A 25141-nucleotide genomic window follows, 5' to 3' on the forward strand; every position below is an offset into this window, starting at 1 on the left:
GCGTTCCTCGCCCTGGCACCCATGCCATAGATCTTTTGACTGGGGAGCTCACACAGGCATCAGAAATGCATCTCGCTTTAGAAGCGTCCACTCCAATGTCTTGTCATGTCTTGTTCTGAGCTGTACGGACAGCCATGCTGCGCAATGATCCATTATAGCAGAGTAGGACTTGTAAGGATGTGAGGTTAGGGAGAGGATTCTGACTGTAGGATTCTCGGGCATCCATCTTTGCAGTTTTTGGAATAAATCATTCTGTTTGCATCTTCTTCCTCCAGGGTTCTCTGAGCCTCATCAGCTCGCCATCAGTTTCAACTCTTCTTCTTTTGCATTCTCTCAGTCCTTGCAGCCATTTTCCTTGATAAGAGATTTCCGTTCCTGTTGTGTCCCCAGTGTTTGTCACGTCTTGTCTGTCCTGTGTCACGGGTGTCTGCACACATTTGTGCTGGAGCTGCTGTTCTGCCCTGCTGCATATCCTGGTGCAATATGAGAAGTCTCAGGGACTTGGAATTTGTAATGTGTAGTTGGATTCTAGATGGGATTTGTAGATGGACACAGGATACGTGGAGCCCATAAGTTATCCTGCAGCCCTTTCACTTTCATCCTAACTTTCTTTTAGTTGCAGAAGGATAAATCCAGGGCAGAGCCCCCCATTCTGGGTGAGGGGATTCACCTGTGAAGGTCAGTCACTGTTTGTCTCTACAGAGGAAGCATAAATTGTGGCTGCTGCAGCTCTGCTCTTTGTCTTTATTTTTAGGAAGTCAAGGCAGAGAGCAGCTGTCAAGGCTGAGTGGGCAAGGTGAGCATTGAGTAGGGTACCGAAACAGTTGTTATTGCTGAGGTCTCAGTTTCTGGTGCAGCTCTAGGTATGTATTATTCCTCTTTTTATTTTAGATGGACTGCTTGCCATCTATCCTAGCCCAGCATGCCCATGCCAGGTGGGTTCAAGCTTAAGGTATCAGTACGGCATACTTGTCAGGGTTGGGAGGTTGTGTTTTCACAGTATCTCAGCATGCTTTTCTGCTTTGTTTCTTTGCAGGTGCTGTTGCTGCCCTAGGCATGCCGGGGAAGAGAGGAGGGCAGGTGACTCGGAGTTTAGACGGGCTGATTCCTAGGTGAGCGTTATGCAGCAGCATGCTAAGTGTGTACATTTTCTTTTTGCAGGTATCTTCCGGGCGGCCTCTGGAGTCAAATCAAGACTTGAGGTGAGCTGGGGCAGGGGTGCGAAGGAGTCCCGGGGATTACTGTTTTTGAGGGCAATAGTCACCTTTTCTGTTTTGCCTTAGGTACCCTGGGCAGGCTTGTAGCCACAGCTTGGAAGCGGCAGCACCGAAGCGCACACATTGAGAACGTCTCAACGTCCACGTCCGACCGAGGATGGATTTTGTCTGCTTGTCTTCCAAAAGCTAAGTGTCGGGGCCAGTGGTTGGGAGAAGGGGAAAAGCCTTTACTATCACAGGAGGCAATCTGATGTCAGCTTAGCGGAGAGGTCTGTAGTGGGACAGGCTCCCTGGAAGTAAAGGGAGAGGGTTTCTCCTCAGCCTCACCAGAGCCTTTGCCGGGCACGGCAGTTCCTACCCATCTCCACATTCTCGTGAACTTTGCGTCATCTGCCTTCCTCGACTTGAAGTTGTCACGGCTCTTTCCCCCGTGGAGCTTGCCTTCAGGTCCGGAGCTGTAGCCGCAGTCACCTGGCAGTCCGCTTCCTTCTCTAGGCTTGCTGAGCCTCTCGAGCATCCTCCTAACTGCTTTGGCCCTAACTTCCTTTAATGAGTTGCATTTAATCATCACGTGCTGTTGTCATAGGGCTTCCTTTCCCTTGGCCTCTGGCTCGTCTTGTGCTAGGACTCTCGGGTCCCTAAAGGGAAAGTGCCAAGCAGTTGCAACTTGTCTCTGTGTTATGTCATCTGTGTCTATGTTATGGTGTGTGTGTCCATTGTCTTCCACGGCATAGGCCTTTGTTACATCTCAATGCTTTATCGGCTCTCTTCTGTGCCATGTTCTACTCACATTCCTTGCCGGATATCCCTTATTCCAGCATCTTTACATTTTTACTCTTTGAGACAGGAATGTCTCACAGGGACAAGATGTTCTCATCCAATCTTCCTTCTCACTATCAGCTTTGGTAGTGCTTTTTTTTCCATTTTCTTGGACTTCTAGAGGGAGCATCTTACACCCTCCTCACGTGACTGCAGTAGTTCTATAGGTTCCATCTTCTCAAAGGGTACAGGGCTCAATAAGTAATCTTCCAGAGAGTTTTCTTAAGTCGTGGTTTATATTGTATGTTCCTATGTTGGCTTATATTGTATGTACTTACATACAGTATAAGTACGTACAGTATAAGCCAGCATAGGTACATGCAATGTAAGTGCATCGCCTTATATTGTCTGTACTTACACTCTGTGTACACTAGCACTGTATGCGTCAGCTTATATTGTGTGTAGACTGTACCACTTATGATCGGAGCTGCCCTGCCCTATAGTCCCAGTTAGGTAGAACAGTTATAACAACTTTACTGTTCATCTGTCTTTTGTGGGATTTTGGGTAGAAAATTCATCAGTCCAGAGTGGGGACAAGTCCTAGCTGTCAGATAGCCACTTGTTGACCCTTCCTGTTGTCTCACAGGTCGCCGAGGCTGCTGCTTTCCCCAGGATCTGCCATTTAGCTCAAGGAGCGGCAGCCAGAGATGTGTCAAAGCACCTTCTTCAGCATCTCAGGGAAGGGCCACAGTGAGCGTGTAAGAAGGAGTGTGTGTGAGAGCACGTGGCTGTGTCTGTCTGCTCGTCTCTGCGTGTGTGAGCGCATGCTGACTGGATTTAACCTTGTGTATATGACTTTTGCTTTTCAGGTTTTGCAACTCATTGTTAAATTGAGAATAAAAAATCCCCAGCTGCCTTCCACCCTGGCTGTTTTTTTTTTTTTGGTCCCGGCCAAGTAAAAACCCAGAAAAATACTCCAAGATAGGCTAGAAAAGGCCCAAAAAACCCAGTAAAAAAACCCAAGATGGGCAAGAAAAACCCAGAAAAAAGCAGAAAAAACCCCAAAATGGGCAACAAAGAAACCCCACAAAAATCCAGGAAAAAAACTGCAAGATGGGGAAGAAAAAAATCAAGAAAAAACCCAGAACAATCCCAGGGAAAAAATCTCAAGAGGGGCAAGAGCAAACCCGGGAAAAAAAGCTAAAAACCCCAAGATGGGCAAGAAAAAACCAGGAAAAAAAACCAAGATGGGCAAGAAAAGCCCAGAAAAAACCCAGAAAAAAAAAAAAAACCAGGAAAAAGAAACCGGAAGAACCCCCAAGGTGGACAAGGAAAACCCACAAAAAACCAAGGAAAAAAACCAAACATGGGCGAGAATACCCAGAAAAAAACCCCAAGATGGACCAGAAAAAACGCAGGAAAAACCAGGAAAAACGAGGAAAAATAAACCAGGAAAAAAAAACGGAAAAAAAATCCCAAGATGGGCAGGGAAAAACCCAGAAAAAAACCAAGAACAGAAACCCCAGACTGGCAGGAAAAAAACGCAAAAAAAAAAAAACCAAGACGGGCAAGGAGAAGATCCTCAAAAAACCCAGAAAAATCACAGAAAATCCCCCCAAGATGGGCAAGAAAAAAAGCCAGATGGACCAGAAAAAAACCTGAAAAAACCAAGAAAAAAAAAAAAAAAGGAAAAAAAAAAAAGGGAAAAAAACCACCAAGATGGGCAAGAAAAAACCCAGAAAAAAGCCCAGAAAAAAAATTCAAGATAGGCAAGAATAAACCTGGAAAAAACCCCGCAAGACTGGCAAAAAAAACCCAGGAAAAACTCCAAACTGGGCAAGAAAAAAAACTGTCGTAAAAGGTGCCGTAAAGCGCGACTGTCGTAAAAGGTGCCGTAAAGCGCGACTGTCGTAAAGACTGCCGTAAAGCGCGACTGTCGTAAAAGGTGCTGTAAAGCGCGACTGTCGTAAAAGGTGCCGTAAAGCGCGACTGTCGTAAAGACTGCCGTAAAGCGCGACTGTCGTAAAAGGTGCCGTAAAGCGCGACTGTCGTAAAAGGTGCCGTAAAGCGCGACTGTCGTAAAGACTGCCGTAAAGCGCGACTGTCGTAAAAGGTGCCGTAAAGCGCGACTGTCGTAAAAGGTGCCGTAAAGCGCGACTGTCGTAAAGACTGCCGTAAAGCGCGACTGTCGTAAAAGGTGCCGTAAAGCGCGACTGTCGTAAAAGGTGCCGTAAAGCGCGACTGTCGTAAAGACTGCCGTAAAGCGCGACTGTCGTAAAGACTGCCGTAAAGCGCGACTGTCGTAAAGACTGCCGTAAAGCGCGACTGTCGTAAAAGGTGCCGTAAAGCGCGACTGTCGTAAAAGGTGCCGTAAAGCGCGACTGTCGTAAAAGGTGCCGTAAAGCGCGACTGTCGTAAAGACTGCCGTAAAGCGCGACTGTCGTAAAAGGTGCCGTAAAGCGCGACTGTCGTAAAGACTGCCGTAAAGCGCGACTGTCGTAAAAGGTGCCGTAAAGCGCGACTGTCGTAAAGACTGACGTAAAGCGCGACTGTCGTAAAAGGTGCCGTAAAGCGCGACTGTCGTAAAGACTGCCGTAAAGCGCGACTGTCGTAAAAGGTGCCGTAAAGCGCGACTGTCGTAAAGACTGCCGTAAAGCGCGACTGTCGTAAAAGGTGCCGTAAAGCGCGACTGTCGTAAAGACTGACGTAAAGCGCGACTGTCGTAAAAGGTGCCGTAAAGCGCGACTGTCGTAAAAGGTGCCGTAAAGCGCGACTGTCGTAAAGACTGCCGTAAAGCGCGACTGTCGTAAAAGGTGCCGTAAAGCGCGACTGTCGTAAAAGGTGCCGTAAAGCGCGACTGTCGTAAAGACTGCCGTAAAGCGCGACTGTCGTAAAAGGTGCCGTAAAGCGCGACTGTCGTAAAGACTGCCGTAAAGCGCGACTGTCGTAAAAGGTGCCGTAAAGCGCGACTGTCGTAAAAGGTGCCGTAAAGCGCGACTGTCGTAAAAGGTGCCGTAAAGCGCGACTGTCGTAAAAGGTGCCGTAAAGCGCGACTGTCGTAAAAGGTGCCGTAAAGCGCGACTGTCGTAAAAGGTGCCGTAAAGCGCGACTGTCGTAAAGACTGCCGTAAAGCGCGACTGTCGTAAAAGGTGCCGTAAAGCGCGACTGTCGTAAAGACTGCCGTAAAGCGCGACTGTCGTAAAAGGTGCCGTAAAGCGCGACTGTCGTAAAAGGTGTCGTAAAGCGTTACTGTGCCAATTGTTCCGAAGAGCCGAACTTAAATGAGTTTAGACCAAGAGCCAAACCAAGCTGAACCAAGCCGAGTTTCATTAAACAGAACTGAACGTCGCCGCATCACTGTGCCTGCAGTGCGCCTGTGCAGATGGCAGGGGGCGCTGTGCCTGCAGCGCGCCGGTGCACACAGCAGGGAGCGCTGTATAAAGTAAGTATGAAATATCAACTATCTATAAGAAGGAATAAACGCTCTATGTCACGTGCAGCAGTAGAAAATTTCAGGTTCCCAGGAAAGAAATAGTTTTCTTTAAATCATTTTCATTTTGGAGTTTTTTTAATCCCAGATAGCCTGAAAGTTTCTACTGCTGCTTTTTTATTCTAAAGCTAGAAATGAAAACCAAGATTAGAAATACAGGGAAAGAAAGAAAGAAAGGAAGAGAAAGAAAAATGAAAATAAGGAAAGGAACTGAAAGGAAGAAAGAAGGAAGGAAGGAGGACAGACAAAAAAAACCAAAAACAAGGAGGGCAAGGAGAAACCTAGGGGGAAAAAAAAGAAAAGAAAAAAAAAACCAACAAAAAACAAACCCACAGAAGAAAACCAAGATGGGCAAGAAAAATCCCTGAAAACAGACCAGAGAAAAACCCCAAGATGGGCAAGAAACAAAATCACAACAAAAAACCAAGATGGGGAAGAAAAAAAAAAAAAAAACCAAACTGAAAAAAAAAACCCCAAGGGGGGCAAGGAAAAACCAGAAAAAACACCAAAATGGGCAAGAAGAAACGAAGAAAAAAACCCAAGAAATGCCAGAAAAAAATCAAGGAAAAAGGGAGTAAAAGCCCCAAGAAACAAGGCAAGAAAGAGAGGCAATAAAGGGCACAAAAACTCAAGACAAAAAAAAAACAAAAACAAGACATGCCAGAAAAAGGTACGAAAATGGTTCTGCCAGGTTCGATCAAGGTGAGCGGGTTCAGATTCAGGTCCAGGAGATGAACAAGTGTCAGATTAGCTTGGGGCACTGCTGAGCAACGCAGCTGTGACAGGATTTATGTTTAAATACAGTTTAAATGAATTGGGGATTGTTTGGCTTTTATTGGGGTATGGGCTGGAGATTTCATAAAAAATATAAAACTAGAAATGCAAATACATCAGATATATGTCGATATCAATAAATATTTAATATATATTTATATAAGTAAAAGAAATATATTGTGTCAAAAGAATGTATCTATTATTATATAAAAAGGTATTCTCTCCAATATATATAATATCTATAAATATAACAAATGAAAATTACAAATATAGATGTGAATAGAATTATGACAAAATTATTTTTAAAATTTTAAATGTGTTTTAAAGAAAGGGGTGTCTTAGTTTTTTATGTCGTTAGAGGCAGGGATTTTATTTTAAATAATATAAGTACTATAGAAATGTAAATTAACATACAGAAATATATCTTTATATCTCTATATATTTATTATATAATACCAAACTATGAGTAGAAATAGAAATAGAAATCTATGTAAGTAACATGAAGAGATGCAATATATAATATAATTTTTATTATACAGTAATATAAATTCTAAATATACATGTGAATATAAATATGAAAAATATATGATGGGGGCTCGGAGCAGCCCAGGTGTGAGTGTGAGGATGATGGGGGCTGGGAGCAGCCCAGGTATGAGCTGTTAGGATGATGGGGGCTCGGAGCAGCCCAGGTGTGAGTGTGAGGATGATGAGGGGGCGGCTCCTGCCGGGGCGAGGCTGTTTTAGGGGGAGGCTTTGCCTCAGCTCCCTTTTGCATGGAGCTGCTGAGTGGAGGGGTTTATGGGCCGCTCCCGGCGCTGTCTCATGGAAAGACTGCGAGAGCTTCTCACAGGGTCGGGGGGAACACCTGGATGCTTCCCAGACCCAAGCTGCCACCTCACCTGAGACGAGCTCGTTTGAGAGTCCCAAGCAGCTCCATCAATCTGCCACAAGGAACCTGGGGGGCTGAGTTTTGCTTACCTGGGCAAAGGGTCAGCATTAGTTTTAGAGAGCCGGTGGTCCGGAGTGGCTGTCTGTGTGACTTCTGATATTCTGCCTTGCACAGGATGCCTCCTAGATGTAAGCTGCCACCTCAGCCAAATCGAGCTCATTTGAGAGTCCCAAGTACCACCAGCAATCTGCAACAAGGAACCTGGGCGGCTGAGTTTTGCTTACCTGAGAAAAGGGACAGGACTAGTGTTCAGGAGCCTGTGGCCCAGAGTGGCCAGCCGTCTGCCTGCTGAAATTCTGCATTGCGCAGTATGCCTCCCAGACCCAAGCTGCCAGCACTGGAGAGTCAGGCTGCTTTGAGGGCCCCCAAATGTGTCCAGCAATCTGCCATCAGGAACCTGAGCTGGTGAGTTACACTTACCTGTGTAAAGGGCAGCATTGGTGTTGAGGACTCAGGGGCCCTTAGTGACCGGCTGTCTGCTGAAATTCTGCATTGCGCAGGCTGCCTCTCAGAGCCAAGCTGCCACCTCAGCCGAGTCGAGTTCGTTTGAGAGTGCCAAGCGCCTCCACCAATCTGCAACTAGGAACATGGGGGGCTGAGGTTTTCTTACCTGGGTAAGGGGCAGCATTAGTTTTCAGGAACCTGCGGCCTGGAGTGGCCGGCTGCCTGCTGAAATTTCACATGGCGCAGGATTCCTTCCAGAGCCAAGCTGCCACCTCACCTGAGTCAAGCTCATTTGAGGGTCCCAAGCGCCTTGAGCAATCTGCCACCAGGAACTTGGGCTGCTGACTTTTGCTTACGTGGGGAAAGGGTCAGCCCTAATGATCAGGGGCCTGTGGTCTGAGTGGCCGGCCATCTGCCTGCTGAAGTTCTCCATTGCGCAGGATGCCTCCCGGATCCAAGCTGCCACCTCAGCTGAGTCGAGCTTGTTTGAGAGTCCCAAGCGCCTCGAGGAATATGCCACAAGGAACTTGGGCTGCTGACTTTTGCTTTCCTGGGGAAAGGGTCATCATTACTTTTCAGGAGCCTGTGGCCCGGAGTGGCTGTCTGTGTGCCTTCTGAAATTCCGCATTGCGCAGGATGCCTCCCAGACGTAAGCTGCCACCTAAGCCGAGTCGAGCTCGTTTGAGAGTCCAAGCGCCACCAGCAATCTGCAACAAGGAACCTGGGCATCTGAGTTTTGCTTATCTGAGGGAAGTGTCAGCATTACTGTTCAGGAGCCTGGGGACCAGAGTGGCCGGCTGTCTTCTGAAATTTAAGATTGTGCAGGATGCCTCCCAGACCCAAGCTTCCCCCACTGTAAAGTCAGGCTGGTTTGAGAGTCCAAAGTAACTCCAGCAATCTGCCATCAGGAACCTGAGCTGGTGAGTTACACTTCCCTGTGTAATGGGCGGCTTTGGTTTTCAGGGCCGAGGGGCCCTTAGTGGCCAGCTGGCTCTTCATATTCTGCAGTGTGCAGGATGCCTCCCCGACCCCAGCTGCCACCACCGCAAAGTCAGGCTGGTTTGAAGGTCCCAAATGGGCCCAGCAATCTGCCATCAGGAACCTGAGCTGGTGAGTTACACTTCCCTGTGTAAAGGGCGGCTTTGATTTTCAGGGCCCAGGGGCCCTTAGTGGCCGGCTGACTTCTAAAATTCCACATTGTGCAGGATGCCTCCCAGACCCAAGCTACCACCTCACCTGAGTCAAGCTCATTTGAGAGTCCCAAGCGCCTTGAGCAATCTGCCACCAGGAATTTGGACTGCTGACTTTTGCTTACGCGGGGAAAGGGTCAGCCCTAATGATCAGGGGCCTGTGGTCTGGAGTGGCCGGCCGTCTGCCTGCTGAAGTTCTCCATTGCACAGGATGCCTCCCAGACCCAAGCTGATGCCAAAGCCGAGTTGAGCTCGATTGAGAGTCCCAAGCGCCTCGAGGAATATGCCACCAGCAACTTGGGCTGCTGACTTTTGCTTACCTGGGGAAAGGGTCAGCATGACAGTTCAGGAGCCTGGGGACCAGAGGGGCCAGCTGTCTTCTGAAATTTAAGACTGCGCAGGATGCCTCCCCGACCAAAGCTGCCACCACCGCAAAGTCAGGCTGGTTTGAGGGTCCCAAGTGCCTTGAGCAATCTGCCATCAAGAACCTGAGCTGGTGAGTTACACTTCCCTGTGTAAAGGGCGGCTTTGCTTTTCAGGGCCCAGGGGCCCTTAGTGGCCGGCTGACTTCTAAAATTCACATTGCGCAGGATGCCTCCCAGACCCAAGCTGCTGCCACAGCCGAGTTGAGCTCGATTGAGAGTCCCAAGCGCCTCGAGGAATATGGCACCAGGAACTTGGGCGGCTGACTTTTGCTTACCTGGGGAAAGGGTCAGCATTAGTGTTCAGGAGCCTGGGGACCGGAGGGGCCGGCTGTCTTCTGAAATTTAGGATTGCGCAGGATGCCTCTCCGACCAAAGCTGCCACCACCGCAAAGTCAGGCTGGTTTGAGGGTCCCAGGTGCCTCCATCAATCTGCCATCAAGAACCTGAGCTGGTGAGTTACACTTCCCTGTTTAAAGGGCGGCTTTGATTTTCAGGGCCCAGGGGCCATTAGTGGCCGGCTGACTTCTGAAATTCCACATTGTGCATGATGCCTCCCAGACCCAAGCTGCCCCCACCGTAAAGTCAGGCTGGTTTGAGAGTCCCAAGTAACTCCAGCAATATGCCATCAGGAACCTGTGCTGGTGAGTTACACTTCCCTGTGTAATGGGCGGCATTTGGTCCCAGTGCCCAGGGGCCCTTAGTGGCCGGCTGGCTCTTCATATTCTGCAGTGCGCAGGATGCCTCCCCGACCCCAGCTGCCACCACCGCAAAGTCAGGCTGGTTTGAAGGTCCCAAATGGGCCCAGCAATCTGCCATCAGGAACCTGAGCTGGTGAGTTACACTTCCCTGTGTAAAGGGCGGCTTTGGTTTTCAGGGCCCAGGGGCCCTTAGTGGCCGGCTGACTTCTGAAATTCCACATTGCGCAGGATGCCGCCCAGAGCCAAGCTGCAGCCGCAGCCGAGTTGAGCTCGATTGAGAGTCCCAAGCGCCTCGAGGAATATGCCACCAGGAACTTGGGCGGCTGACTTTTGCTTACCTGGGGAAAGGGTCAGAATTACTGTTCAGGAGCCTGGGGATCGGAGGGGACGGCTGTCTTCTGAAATGTAAGATTGTGCAGGATGCCTCCCCGACCAAAGCTGCCACCACCGCAAAGTCAAGCTGGATTGAGGGTCCCAAGTGCCTCCAGCAATCTGCCATCAAGAACCTGAGCTGGTGAGTGACACTTCCCTGTGTAAAGGGCAGCTTTGGTTTTCAGGGCCCAGGGGCCCTTAGTGGCCGGCTGACTTCTGAAAATCCACATTGCGCAGGATGCCACCCAGACCCAAGCTGCCCCCACCGCAAAGTCAGGCTGGTTTGAGGGTCCCCAGTGCCTCCAGCAATCTGCCATCAAGAACCTGAGCTGGTGAGTTACACTTCCCTGTGTAAAGGGCGGCTTTGGTTTTCAGGGCCCAGGGGCCCTTAGTGGCCGGCTGACTTCTGAAATTCCACATTGCGCAGGATGCCTCCCCGACCCCAGCTGCCACCACCGCAAAGTCAGGCTGGTTTGAAGGTCCCAAATGGGCCCAGCAATCTGCCATCAAGAACCTGAGCTGGTGAGTTACACTTCCCTGTGTAAAGGGTGGCTTTGGTTTTCAGGGCCCAGGGGCCCTTAGTGGCCGGCTGACTTCTGAAATTCCACATTGCGCAGGATGCCTCCCAGACCCAAGCTGCTGCCACAGCCGAGTTGAGCTCGATTGAGAGTCCCAAGCGCCTCGAGGAATATGCCACCAGGACTTGGGCGGCTGACTTTTGTTTACCTGGGGAAAGGGTCAGCATTAGTGTTCAGGAGCCTGGGGACCGGAGGGGCCGGCTGTCTTCTGAAATTTAGGATTGCGCAGGATGCCTCCCCGACCAAATCTACCACCACCGCAAAGTCAAGCTGGTTTGAGGGTCCCAAGTGCCTCCAGCAATCTGCCATCAAGAACCTGAGCTGGTGAGTTACACTTCCCTGTGTAATGGGTGGCATTTGGTCCCAGTGCCCAGGGGCCCTTAGTGGCCGGCTGGCTCTTCATATTCTGCAGTGCGCAGGATGCCTCCCCGACCAAAGCTGCCACCACCGCAAAGTCAGGCTGGTTTGAAGGTCCCAAATGGGCCCAGCAATCTGCCATCAGGAACCTGAGCTGGTGAGTTACACTTCCCTGTGTAAAGGGCGGCTTTGCTTTTCAGGGCCCAGGGGCCCTTAGTGGCCGGCTGACTTCTAAAATTCCACATTGTGCAGGATGCCTCCCAGACCCAAGCTGCCACCTCACCTGAGTCAAGCTCATTTGAGAGTCCCAAGCCCCTTGAGCAATCTGCCACCAGGAACTTGGGCTGCTGACTTTTGCTTACCTGGGGAAAGGGTCAGCATGACTGTTCAGGAGCCTGGGGACCGGAGGGGCCGGCTGTCCTCTGAACTTCCACATTGTGCAGGATGCCTCCCCGACCCCAGCGCCACCACCGCAAAGTCAGGCTGGTTTGAAGGTCCCAAATGGGCCCAGCAATCTGCCATCAGGAACCTGAGCTGGTGAGTTACACTTCCCTGTGTAAAGGGCAGCTTTGGTTTTCAGGTCCCAGGGGCCCTTAGTGGCCGGCTGGCTCTTCATATTCTGCAGTGCGCAGGATGCCTCCCCGACCCCAGGTGCCACCACCGCAAAGTCAGGCTGGTTTGAAGGTCCCAAATGGGCCCAGCAATCTGCCATCAGGAACCTGTGCTGGTGAGTTACACTTCCCGGGGTAAAGGGCGGCTTTGTTTTTCAGGGCCCAGGGGCCCTTAGTGGCCGGCTGACTTCTGAAATTCCACATTGCGCAGGATGCCTCCCAGACCCAAGCTGCTGCCACAGCCGAGTTGAGCTCGATTGAGAGTCCAAGCGCCTCGAGGAATATGCCACCAGGAACTTGGGCTGCTGACTTTTGCTTACGTGGGGAAAGGGTCAGCATGACTGTTCAGGAACCTGGGGACCGGAGGGACCGGCTGCCTTCTGAAATTTAGGATTGCGCAGGATGCCTCCCGAACCCAAGCTGCCCCCACCGTAAAGTCAAGCTGGTTTGAGGGTCCAAAGTGCCTCCAGCAATCTGCCATCAAGAACCTGAGCTGGTGAGTTACACTTCCCTGTGTAATGGGTGGCATTTGGTCCCAGTGCCCAGGGGCCCTTAGTGGCCGGCTGGCTCTTCATATTCTGCAGTGCGCAGGATGCCTCCCCGACCAAAGCTGCCACCACCGCAAAGTCAGGCTGGTTTGAAGGTCCCAAATGGGCCCAGCAATCTGCCATCAGGAACCTGAGCTGGTGAGTTACACTTCCCTGTGTAAAGGGCGGCTTTGTTTTTCAGGGCCCAGGGGCCCTTAGTGGCCGGCTGACTTCTGAAATTCCACATTGCGCAGGATGCCTCCCAGACCCAAGCTGCTGCCACAGCCGAGTTGAGCTCGATTGAGAGTCCAAGCGCCTCGAGGAATATGCCACCAGGAACTTGGGCTGCTGACTTTTGCTTACGTGGGGAAAGGGTCAGCATGACTGTTCAGGAACCTGGGGACCGGAGGGGCCGGCTGTCTTCTGAAATTTAGGATTGCGCAGGATGCCTCCCCGACCAAATCTACCACCACCGCAAAGTCAAGCTGGTTTGAGGGTCCCAAGTGCCTCCAGCAATCTGCCATCAAGAACCTGAGCTGGTGAGTTACACTTCCCTGTGTAATGGGTGGCATTTGGTCCCAGTGCCCAGGGGCCCTTAGTGGCCGGCTGGCTCTTCATATTCTGCAGTGCGCAGGATGCCTCCCCGACCAAAGCTGCCACCACCGCAAAGTCAGGCTGGTTTGAAGGTCCCAAATGGGCCCAGCAATCTGCCATCAGGAACCTGAGCTGGTGAGTTACACTTCCCTGTGTAAAGGGCGGCTTTGCTTTTCAGGGCCCAGGGGCCCTTAGTGGCCGGCTGACTTCTAAAATTCCACATTGTGCAGGATGCCTCCCAGACCCAAGCTGCCACCTCACCTGAGTCAAGCTCATTTGAGAGTCCCAAGCCCCTTGAGCAATCTGCCACCAGGAACTTGGGCTGCTGACTTTTGCTTACCTGGGGAAAGGGTCAGCATGACTGTTCAGGAGCCTGGGGACCGGAGGGGCCGGCTGTCCTCTGAACTTCCACATTGTGCAGGATGCCTCCCCGACCCCAGCGCCACCACCGCAAAGTCAGGCTGGTTTGAAGGTCCCAAATGGGCCCAGCAATCTGCCATCAGGAACCTGAGCTGGTGAGTTACACTTCCCTGTGTAAAGGGCAGCTTTGGTTTTCAGGTCCCAGGGGCCCTTAGTGGCCGGCTGGCTCTTCATATTCTGCAGTGCGCAGGATGCCTCCCCGACCCCAGGTGCCACCACCGCAAAGTCAGGCTGGTTTGAAGGTCCCAAATGGGCCCAGCAATCTGCCATCAGGAACCTGTGCTGGTGAGTTACACTTCCCGGGGTAAAGGGCGGCTTTGTTTTTCAGGGCCCAGGGGCCCTTAGTGGCCGGCTGACTTCTGAAATTCCACATTGCGCAGGATGCCTCCCAGACCCAAGCTGCTGCCACAGCCGAGTTGAGCTCGATTGAGAGTCCAAGCGCCTCGAGGAATATGCCACCAGGAACTTGGGCTGCTGACTTTTGCTTACGTGGGGAAAGGGTCAGCATGACTGTTCAGGAGCCTGGGGACCGGAGGGGCCGGCTGTCCTCTGAACTTCCACATTGTGCAGGATGCCTCCCCGACCCCAGCGCCACCACCGCAAAGTCAGGCTGGTTTGAAGGTCCCAAATGGGCCCAGCAATCTGCCATCAGGAACCTGAGCTGGTGAGTTACACTTCCCTGTGTAAAGGGCAGCTTTGGTTTTCAGGTCCCAGGGGCCCTTAGTGGCCGGCTGGCTCTTCATATTCTGCAGTGCGCAGGATGCCTCCCCGACCCCAGGTGCCACCACCGCAAAGTCAGGCTGGTTTGAAGGTCCCAAATGGGCCCAGAAATCTGCCATCAGGAACCTGAGCTGGTGAGTTACACTTCCCTGTGTAAAGGGCGGCTTTGCTTTTCAGGGCCCAGGGGCCCTTAGTGGCCGGCTGACTTCTGAAATTCCACATTGTGCAGGATGCCTCCCCGACCCAAGCTGCCCCCACCGTAAAGTCAGGCTGGTTTGAGAGTCCCAAGTAAGTCCAGCAATCTGCCATCAAGAACCTGAGCTGGTGAGTTACACTTCCCTGTGTAATGGGCGGCATTTGGTTCCAGTGCCCAGGGGCCCTTAGTGGCCGGCTGGCTCTTCATATTCTGCAGTGCGCAGGATGCCTCCCTGACCCCAGCTGCCACCATGGCAAAGTCAGGCTGGTGTGAAGGTCCCAAATGGGCCCAGCAATCTGCCATCAGGAACCTGAGCTGGTGAGTTACACTTCCCTGTGTAAAGGGCGGCTTTGGTTTTCAGGGCCCAGGGGCCCTTAGTGGCCGGCTGACTTCTGAAATTCCACATTGCGCAGGATGCCTCCCAGACCCAAGCTGCTGCCACAGCCGAGTTGAGCTCGATTGAGAGTCCCAAGCGCCTCCACCAATCTGCAACAAGGAACCTGGGGGTTGAGTTTTGCTCACCTGGGTAAAGGGTCAGCATGTGTCTTCAGGAGGCTGGGGACAGGAGTGGCCGGATGTCTGCTGAAATTTCACATTGCACAGGATGCTTCCCAGACCCAAGCTGCCACCACCTAAAAGTCAGGCTGGTTTGAGGGTCCCAAATGGCTCCACCAATCTGACATCAGGAACCGGAGCTGGTGAGTTCCACTTCCCTGTGTAAAGGGCATTATTGGTATACAGGGCCCAGGGGACTTTAGTGGCCGGTTGCATTCTGAAATTCTGCAATGCGCAGGATCCCTCCCAGACCCAGGCTGCCACCTCACCTGAGTCGAACTTGTTTGAGACTCCCAAGCTCCTACAGCAATATGCCATCAGGAACCTGGGCTGCTGAGTTTTCTTCTTCTGGGAAAGGGCTGGCAGTGGTGTTCCGGAGGTCTTGCCTGGAGTGGCTGTCTGCCTGCTGAAATTCCGCATTGCGCAGGATGCCTGCCGGACCAAGGTGCCTCCACCGCAGAGTCAGGCTGGTTTGAGGGTCCCAAATGGCCCCAGAAATCTGCCATCAAGAACCTGAGCTGGTGAGTTACACTTCCCTGTGTAAAGGGCAGCATCTTTTTTCAGGGCCCAGGGGCCCTTAGTGACCTGCTGTGTGCTGAATTTCTGCATTACGCAGGATGCCACCCTGACCCAAGCTGCCATCGCTGCAGAGTGAGGAGGCTTTGAGGCTCCCAAATGGCTTCAGCAATCTTCCATCAGGAACTTGGGGTGCTGAGTTTTCTTCTTCTGGGACAGGGCTGGCATTTGTGTTCAGGAGGCCCTGACTGGATTGGCTGGCTGCCTGCTGATATTTCTGCTTTGCCAAACGTGCCTCCCAGACCGAAGCCGGCACCAGTTCCAACTCCAGCTGCTTTGTCCTCGGCACGTGTCTCCTGCCATCTGCCATCAGGAACCCAGGTGGCTGGGTTACATTTCCCTGCGTAATGGGCGGCATTTTTGTCCAGTGCCCAGGGGCCCTTAGCGGCCGGCCGCCTGGTGAAATTCCACATTGGGCAGGATGCCTCCCGCACCCCAGCTGCCACCACCGCAAAGTCAACCTGGTTTGGGAGTCTCAAGTGGCTCCAGCAATCTTCCTTCAGAAACCTGAGCTGCTGAGTTACACTTCTCTGTGTAATGGGCAGCATTGGTGTCCCGGGCCCTTAGTGGCCCGTAGTGGCCTGCTGTGTCCTGAAATTCTGCATTGGTCTGGATGCGTCCCAGCCCCAAGCTGCCACCTGTGCCTAGTTGATCTTTTTGAGAGTCCCAAGCGCCTCGAACAATATGCCACCAGGAACTTGGGTGGCTGAGTTTTCCTTACCTGGGAAAAGGGACAGGACTAATTTTAAGGATCCCGTGGCCCGGAGCAGCCGGCTGTCTGCCTGCTGAAGTTCTGCATCGCTCAGGATGCCTCCCCGACCAAAGCTGCCACCTCACTCGCGTCGAGCTCATTTGAGAGTCCCAAGTGCCTCCACTAATCTGCAACAAGGAACCTGGGGGGCTGAGTTTTGCTTACCTGGGAAAAGGGACAGCACTAGTGTTTAGGAGCCTCTGGTCCAGAGGGGCCGGCTGTCTGCCATCTGAAATTCTGCATCGCACAGTATGCCTCCCAGACCCTAGCTGCCTGCACCGCAAAGTCAGGCTGGTTTGAAGGTTCAGAATGTCCCCAGCAATCTTCCATGAAGAACCCGAGCTGGTGAGTTACACTTACCTGGGGTAACGGGTGGCATTTGTGTCCAGGGCGCAGGGGCCCTTTGTGGACGGCTGTCTGGTGAAATTCTGTATCGCGCAGGATCCCTCCCGGACCCAAGCTGCCACCGCCGCCTAGTCAGGCTGGTTTCAGGGTCCCAAATAGCTCCAGCAATATTCCATCAGGAACCTGGGCTGCTGAGTTTTCTTCTTCTGGGACAGGGCTGGCGTTGTTCAGGAGGCCTTGCCTCGAGCGGCTGACTGCCTGCTGAAATCCTGCATTGCCAAATGTGCCTCCCAGACCCAAGCCGGCACCAGTTCCAAGTCCAGCTCCTTTTCCCTCGGCACGTGTCTCCTGCCATCTGCCATCAGGAACCCGGGTGGCTGAGTAATGCTTCCCTGAGAAATGGGCTGGCGTTCCTGTTCAGGGGCCGGGGGCCCTTAGTGGACGGCTAGCTCCTGAAATTCCGCATTGCGCAGGATGCCTCCCAGATCCAAGTTGCCATAGGTGCCGAGTCGAGACGGTTTGAGACTCCCAAGCGCCTCCAGCAATTTGAAATCAGGAACCCGGGTTGCTCGGTTTTCTTTACCTGGGAAAAGGGTCAGCATTAGTGTTCAGGGGCGTTTGGCCCGGAGTGGCCGGCTGTTTGCCTTCTGAACTTCTGCATTTCCCAATCTGCCTCCCAGACCCAGTTGGCCCCTGTCCCAATACCAGCTGCTTTGGCCTCGGCACGTGTCTCCTATCTCCCATCAGGAACCTGGCAGCTGAGTCACGCTTACCTGAGAAAAGGGCTGGTGTTCACATTCAGGGCCCAGGGGCCCTTCGTGGCCATCAGCCGGCTAAAATTCTGCATTGCGCAGGATGGCTCCCAGACCCAAGCTGCCACCACCGTACAGTCAGTCTCGTTTGAGGGTCCCAAATGGCTCCAGCAATATTCCATCAGGAACCTGGGATGCTGAGTTGTCTTCTTCTGGGAAAGGGCCGGCATTGGTGTTCAGGAGGCCTTGCCCGGAGTTGCTGGCTGCCTGCTGAAATTTCTGTATTGCCAAATATGCCTCTTCGAGCCAAGGTGGCACGAGTTCCAACTCCAGCTGCTTTTTCCTCAGCACGCGTCTCCTGCCGTCTGCCATCAGGAACCTCGGCCGGTGAGTTACACTTCCCTGTGTAAAGGGCTGCCTATTGCGTTCAGGTCCTAGGGGCCGTCCGCCTACCGACCTTTTGCCTTGCGCAGGTGCCCCCTAGACCTCAGGTGGAATCAGTTCCAACTCTAGCTGCTTTCACAGCACTAAGTGGCTTCTGTAATCTGCCATCTGGAACGTGATCCGGTGAGTGTGGATCAATAGGGGAAAAGGCCGGTCTCCGTGTTGAGGGGCCAGTTGTCCGGAGAGGCCCATCGCCTGCTGAACTTCTGCATTGCAGAGATTGCCTCCCGGACTCTAGCCGCCACCACTGCAAAGTCAGGCTACTTTGACAGCGCCCAGCGTCTCCCGGAGTCTGCCATCAGGACCCTGCACCGTTGAGCATCGTTTCCCAGGGCAACGGGTCAGCATTTTTTTTCAGGCGCCTCAGGCCCAGCGTGTTCCGCTGCCCGTTGAAATTCCCTATTGCACAGGATGCTTCAAGGTCGTAAGCTGGCACAACTAGCAGGTCAGGCTGGTTTGAGCGTCTTAAGGCGCTCCCGCAATCTGCCATCGGGAACGTAGTCTGTTGCATTTTCTTTCCAGGGAAAAGACCTTGCTTTGGTGTTTGGGTGCCCGCGGCCTGGAGCGGCTGTTCGGCTCCTAAAATTCCGCATTGCGCCAGATGCCTCGCAGACCCAAGCCGGCAGCAGGGAACACTCAGGCTGCATTAACAATAACAAGCGCCTCCTGCAAAGGGACACCAGGAACCCGGAACGGTTAGTTTTGTTTACCTAGGAAACGGGGTGGCATTTTTGGTAAGGACTCAACCGCCACGAGTGCCCAGCCGGCTCCTCATATTTTGCATGGCACAGGATGCCTCTCAAGCCCACACCGGCACCTCTGCAAAATCAGGCCGCGTAGTCAGTCCCAAGCGCCTCCTCTGAACCAACCCGGGCAGGTGAGTTTCGTTTGCCAGGGGAAAGGGCCGGTGTTTGCGTTCACGGGCCTGTAGCCCGGAGCGGTGCGGTGTCTGCCGAAATTCTATTTTGTGAAGTATGCCTTCCAGATTCCAGCTGGCACCAGGGACACCTCAAGGTACTTTGGTAGTGCCAAGTGCCTGTTGCAAATTGCCATCTTGAACCTGAGTTAGTTAGCTGTCATTGCTAGGGAAAAGGGCCAGCACTGTTGTTCAGAGGTCTACGGACCAGAGCGGCCGGCCGCTTGCTGAAAAACGTGCCTCGCGCCAGACGTCTCACAGACACAAGCCGTCACCACCCCAAAGTCAGGTGGCTTTGTGAGTCTTAAGTGCCTCCTGCAAACCTTCCCCAGCTGTCCCTCGTTGTTAAGGGTTTTGATTGACAGAAAAAATTCTGTTTTTTCATTGCTTGAGGGATTTAAATTGAGGAGAACCCTTCGTTTCACAATATTTTTGGAGAACGAATTATAGGGTAGAATCAGTTTATTTGTCATGTTATCAGTTTCAGTGGACCTAACTGCCCCGCTGTCTAACTTTTATGGCTTCACTTGAAGGAAGCTGTGTCTTTTTCAGCATTTTTAGGATTTAAGTATTCATTTCTGGCCACTTTTTTTCCGTGCCTTTGGAGCAGGTATCTTAGAGAAGAGCGAGCCCGGCGTGTACTGAACACATAAGCCACCCAGGAGGTTTTTTTTTTCTCATTTTTATTTCTAATGCAGTTAGGCCTAATTAGGAGTCCCAATGAGACTTAGACTATTTATGTCATTATCATTTTTCTCCACCCTACTTTGTCCTACATGATGTTCTACTTAGCAATTACCAAAGACTAATTATGTAAGGCAGCAGCATATCACCCAATGTATCTATCTATGTAACCTTAAGAAAAAGTTTGAGGTCTTACCAGTTTTTTGTTCTTCTGCTGCAAGTAGTCGCTGTGAAAATAGAAAGCACTGTTTTTTCTATGAAGAGCTTTCTTCTTTAACAAGCCTTTTGCTCCTCTTGAATCTGAGTCAGAGGAGCCAAACTGCTGCAACTCTTCTGAGGGCTTTTATACCCGGTGGGATTAGTCCCCTCCCTTTTCCAGGGCATCATGGGAACAGGAGGCGGGCACTATCAGGGGTATATTAACCCCAGCCTTGGCTGGGGGCCTTCATTCCCTCCCTGGGAACTGCTGGGGTAAGAGCTCTCCTCTCATTTCAGTGAAGAGTCTCTTTTAGCTTATCTCAGCTCATTTTCAGCAGGTGTTTCTGGGCCTTTAGACAAAGTAACAGAGGCTTGGGAAATACAGTGAAGAAAACGCCATGGAATACAAGGGAGTATTTAGGTTTGTGGTTTTGAGTTTTGTGTTTAGGGGGGGTAAAGTACGTTTGTAGTTTCTGGTTTTGTTCTTGTCTTTGTTTTTTTTTTTTTTTTTTTTTTTTTTTTTTTTTTTTCTTCCATTGTTTTTAGTAGGAGGGCAGCTTTCACAGATTCTAGGGTGTGTCAACTCCAGTACATTTTTCAGCAGATTAATCATGTCATAAGAGGGATCGTCCCTGTGTCCAAGAAGATGCCTGCGATTGGGGCTTCAGGGGATTTGAGAATTGAGAGTAGGTGAAGTGAGGGTGAGCAGGTATCCAGTTGGGAGTTCTTGGGGGGGGTGTTTGTAGGCAGCAGGGTGTGAAAGGGTGTTTATTTGAGGGCTCCCCCACCCAAGGTTTTCAGATGCATAGCAGGGGCATTTTCACGTCTTTCTCACACAAGTTCATCCACTGCAGTCACAGGAATGCCATTCGACATTCCCTTTGTTTAACCCAGTTGCCATTCTGAATAAAGGCCGCAGCCTTGGAGTAAGGATGAAGCTGGAGCCTGAGGGAGCCAGGCCCACTCAGGAGAGGGCAAGTAGCTGCCTTGCTGGGATTTGGCCCACATAACTCTGGACTCACACTTTGGTTTTGGTTTTCTTTATTGTAGCTGACCAAGAGGCACGCAGGCCATTACGAGGCCCTCGGAGGCAGACTTATTTCAGGTGCAACATGGATTCCCATCACCCATCATTGAAAAGATAAGTCGGGGGCCACGGCCTGGAGATGGGAGAGTAGCAGATTTGGAGTTCTTGGGCCAGATTTAAAAATGAGCAGAGGGAAAGGCAATGTTGTCCAAGGGCCTCTTAGGACAGCTAAAGGGAGAGGCTCTACTTTTGATGGCAGCTTTCAGGCGGGCAGCGCAGAACAGCTCCGGTCTGCGTCATGTTGTCCACTGTGCCGTGTTTCCTAGTGTGTCTTTGGCATGCCTTTTGCCTTCTCCCCTTAGAGGCCCTCACCACAAGCATGATGTCTCGTGTTTCTCGTTCCCCTGTTTGTCACGTTCCGTGTCACGAGTGTCTGCACATATTTGTGCCGGAGCTGTTCTGCCCTGCCGTGTAGCCTGCTGCAATAGGACAAGCCCTGGGGAGTTGGAATTTGTAATGTGGGATGTACTTGAGCTCTAGATGCTCTTCCTAGATTGACATAAGGTGTTTGCAGCTTTTGAGTTATCCTGGTGGTGTTTGACATATGTTCTAACTTTCTTTCAGGTGCAGATGCGTTCCAGGTGTGGCAGAGGGTCAGGGTTAGGAGGTGCCGGGCCTTCTTAGGAGCGCGGTGAGTAGCAGAGCGGTGGGGTTTTGGCCGATGCGGTGCCAAGGTCAGGCTCTGATGTTTGGTTCTCTTTAATCTAGCTGTCTGAGAGACACCAGCCCGGTGCCAGCAGGACCTTCCCAGCTGACGAGGTGGCCTTTCTATGCACCTGAGACAGACTGGCATCCCCAGATGTCTGCGAGATAAGTACAGGGCTGTGACCCACAGAGGGGATGAAGGCACGGTGCTGGTTTGGGATTTACTGGGAGGGGTTTTTGAGTCCGATTTGGAGGTGGGGGGTGTTCATGAAGTGGCCCCTTAGGCCCCATAAAAGCCACGTCGCACTTTTGATCCCAGTGCTGCGGTGCGCAGGGCAGAGCAGTCCCGGTGTGTCTCGTGTCACTTGTCTGTTGTGCATTACGTGTTGTTTGTGTATGCCATGTCTTTTACCTTAGGGGGGCCTGTCAGAAACCCTGGCATCCTTGTTAGCATCTGTGATCTCTGCATTCTTTGGCCTGGCAGCCCGGCCACAAAACTTTTGACTGGGGAGTTCAGACAGGCATCAGACTCTCTTCTGTCTTTGGAAGCATCCAGTCAGGTGTCTTGTCAGGTCTTGTTTTGAGCTGTCTGGACAGCTATGCCCACCTGGATCCATTTTGGTGGATTAGGACTTGTAAGAATGTGTGGGCAGGCAGAGGATTCCGACCATAGGATTATAGGCATCTGGTTTTGCTGTTCTTGGAATAAATCCTTCAGTTAGCATCTTCTTCCTCCAGGGTTCTCTGAGCTTCATCAGCTCACCATCAGTTTCAACTCGGTCATGTCCTTTTGCATTCTATCAGTCCTTGCGACCATTTTCTTTGCCGGTAGATTTCTGTCTGTGTGTTGTGTGCTTTGTTTGTCATGTCCTGTCTGTCCTGCGTCACGGGTGTCAGCACACATTTGTGCTGGAGCTGCTCTGCCCTGCTGCATAGCCTGGTGCAATAGTAGAAATCCCGGGGACTTGCAATGTGTAATGTGGGGTGTACTTGGACTCTAGGTGGGATTTGTAGATGGACACAGGATATCTGGAGCTCCTCAGTTATCCTGCAACAGTTTGACTCTTGCCCTATCTTTTTTTTCAGATTGAGATGGATTGAATCTGTGCCAGAGGGCCCCATCCCGTTGAGGGGGTTGCCCCGAGCAGGTGAGGCCCCATTTGTCTCTGCAGCAGAAGTGTGTATGGTGACTGTGTTACAGCACTGTTCTTTGTCTTTCTTTTAGGAAGTCAATCTGGATTCCAGCAGCCAAGGTGAGCAGCGGAGAGAAGTGGTTCTTATTGCTCAGCTCTCAAGAACAACAATTTTTCAGCAGATGGATCATGTCGCAAGAGAGATCTGCCCAGTGTCAAGGATGATGTTTGAGATTGAAGGTTCAGGTGATTGAGGATTGTGACCGGGAGAGGGAGGGTGATCAGGTATCCAGGTAGGAGGTCTTGGGAGGGGGTTTGCAGGCAGCAGGGTGAGAAAGGGTGTTTATTTGAGGGCCCCCTCACACAAGGCTGTTCAGAAGCCTAGCAGAGGCATTCCCATGTCTCGCAGCACACAAGGTCATCCACTGTACTCACAGCAATGCCATTTAACTTTGCCTTTTTCTTACCCAGGTGCCACCCCTAATGAAGGCCACAGCTTTGGAATCAGGATGCAGCTGGAGCCTCAGGGAGCCAGGCACACTCAGGAGAGGGCAAGTAGCTGACTGGCTGGGATATGTCCCCCATAATTCTGGACTCATACTTTTGTTTTCGTTTTCTTTATTGTAGCTGACCAAGAGGCTAACAGGCTATCAGGGGCCCTCGGAGGCAGACTCATTTCAGGACCAACGTGGATTGCCATCACTCATCATCCAAAAGATAAGTTGGGGGCTTTGGCCTGGAGATGGGAGTGTAGCAGATTGGGAGTTTTTGGGCCAGATTTAACAAATAGTGGAGGGAAAAGCAATCTCGTCCAAGGGCATGTTAGGACAAGTGAAGGGAGAGACTCTACTTTTGATGGCATCTTTTTGGCGGGCAGTGCAGAACAGCTCCGGTCTGTCTGGTGTTGTCCCGTGTGCCTGTTACCTGCTGTGTCTTTGGGGTCCCTTTTGCCTTCTCCGCTCGAGGCCTTCACCGCAAGCATGATGTGTCGTGTTTCACGTCCCCCTGTTGGTCACGTTCCGTGTCACGGGTGTCTGCACGTATTTGTCCCGGAGCTCTTTTGCCCTGCTGCCTGGCCTGCTGCAATAGGACAAACCATGGGGAGTTGAAATTTGTAATGTGGGATGTACTTGAGCTCTAGATGCTCTTCCTAGATTGACATAAGGTGTTTGCAGCTTTTGAGTTATCCTGGTGGTGTTTGACATATGTTGTAACTTTCTTTCAGGTGCAGATGCATTGCAGGTGTGGCAGAGGGTCAGGGTTAGGAGGTGCCGGGCCTTCTTAGGAGCACGGTGAGTAGCAGAGTGGTGGGGTTTTGGCCGATGCGGTGCCAAGGTCAGGCACTGATGTTTGGTTCTCTTTAATCTAGCTGTCTGAGAGACACCAGCCCGGTGCCAGCAGGAGCTTCCCAGCTGACGAGGTGGCCTTTCTATGCTCCTGACACAGACCGGCATTCCCAGATGTCTGAGAGATAAGTAGCGGGCTGTGACCCACAGAGGGGATGAAGGCATGGTGCTGGTTTGGGAATTACTGGGAGGGGTTTTTGAGTCCGATTTGGAGGTGGGGGGTGTTCATGAAGTGGCCCCTTAGGCCCCATAATAGCCACGTCTCACTTTGATCACAGCGCTGAGGCAGGGCAGAGCAGTCCCGGTGTGTCTCGTGTCCTTTGTCTGTTGTGCATTATGTGTTGTTTGTGTATGCCATGTCTTTTACCTTAGGGGGGCCTGTCAGAAACCCTGGCATCCTTGTTAGCATCTGTGATCACTGCATTCCCTGGCCTGGCAGCCCGGCCACAGAACTTTTGACTGGGGAGCTCAGACAGGCATCAGACTCTCTTCTCTCTTTGGAAGCATCCAGTCAGGTGTCTTGTCAGGTCTTGTTCGGAGCTGTAGGGACAGCTATGTCCCACCTGGATCCATTTTGGTGGATTAGGGCTTGTAAGAATGTGAGGGCAGGCAGAGGATTCTGACCACAGGATTCCTAGGCATCGATCTTTGCTGTTCTTGGAATAAATCCTTCAGTTAGAATCTTCTTCCCCCAGGGTTCTCTGAGCCTCATCAGCTGACCGTCAGTTTGAACTCAGTCATCTCCTTTTGCATTCTCTCAGTCCTTGCAGCCATTTTCCTTGCCAAGAGATTTCTGTTCCTGTTGTGTCCCCGTTGTGTGTCCTGTCCTGCCTGTCCTGTGTCACGGGTGTCAGCACACATTTGTGCCGGAGCTGCTCTGCCCTGCTGCATAGCCTGGTGCAATAGTAGAAATCCTGGGGACTTGGAATGTGTAATGTGGGGTGTAGTTGGACTCTAGGTGGGATTTGTAGATGGACACAGGATATCTGGAGCTCCTCAGTTATCCTGCAATAGTTTGACTCTTGTCCTACGTTTTTTTTCAGATTGAGATGGATTAAATCTGTGCCAGAGGGCCCCATCCCGGGTGGGCGGATTGCCCCGAGCAGGTGAGGCCCCATTTGTCTCTGCAGCAGAAGTGTGTATGGTGACTGTGTTACAGCACTGTTCTTTGTCTTTCTTTTTAGGAAGTCAATCTGGATACCAGCAGCCAAGGTGAGCAGCGGAGAGAAGTGGTTCTTATTGCTCAGCTCACAAGAAAAACAATATTTCAGCGGATTGATCATGTCGCAAGAGGGATCTGCCTAGTGTCAAGGATGATGTTTGAGATTGAGGCTTCAGGTGAGTTGAGGATTGTGACTAGGAGAGGGTGGGTGATCAGGTATCGACTT

General features: G+C 51.7%; 2 long non-coding RNA genes across 2 annotated transcripts; both read left to right on the top strand.

Annotated features, from left to right (window-relative positions):
- The first annotated feature begins 725 nt into the window (after nt 1-725).
- Nucleotides 726-1551, top strand: LOC134433807 (uncharacterized). The gene is made up of 5 exons (XR_010031728.1): nt 726-796; nt 892-935; nt 1037-1080; nt 1162-1202; nt 1284-1551. It is a non-coding gene; the product is annotated as an uncharacterized LOC134433807 (long non-coding RNA).
- An 867-nt stretch (nt 1552-2418) lies between these two features.
- Nucleotides 2419-2897, top strand: LOC134433809 (uncharacterized). Its single transcript, XR_010031733.1, has 2 exons — nt 2419-2734; nt 2846-2897. It is a non-coding gene; the product is annotated as an uncharacterized LOC134433809 (long non-coding RNA).
- Nucleotides 2898-25141: the final 22244 nt, after the last annotated feature.

Source organism: Melospiza melodia, unplaced genomic scaffold, assembly GCF_035770615.1.
Source record: "Melospiza melodia melodia isolate bMelMel2 unplaced genomic scaffold, bMelMel2.pri scaffold_267, whole genome shotgun sequence".
Classification (NCBI taxonomy): domain Eukaryota; kingdom Metazoa; phylum Chordata; class Aves; order Passeriformes; family Passerellidae; genus Melospiza; species Melospiza melodia.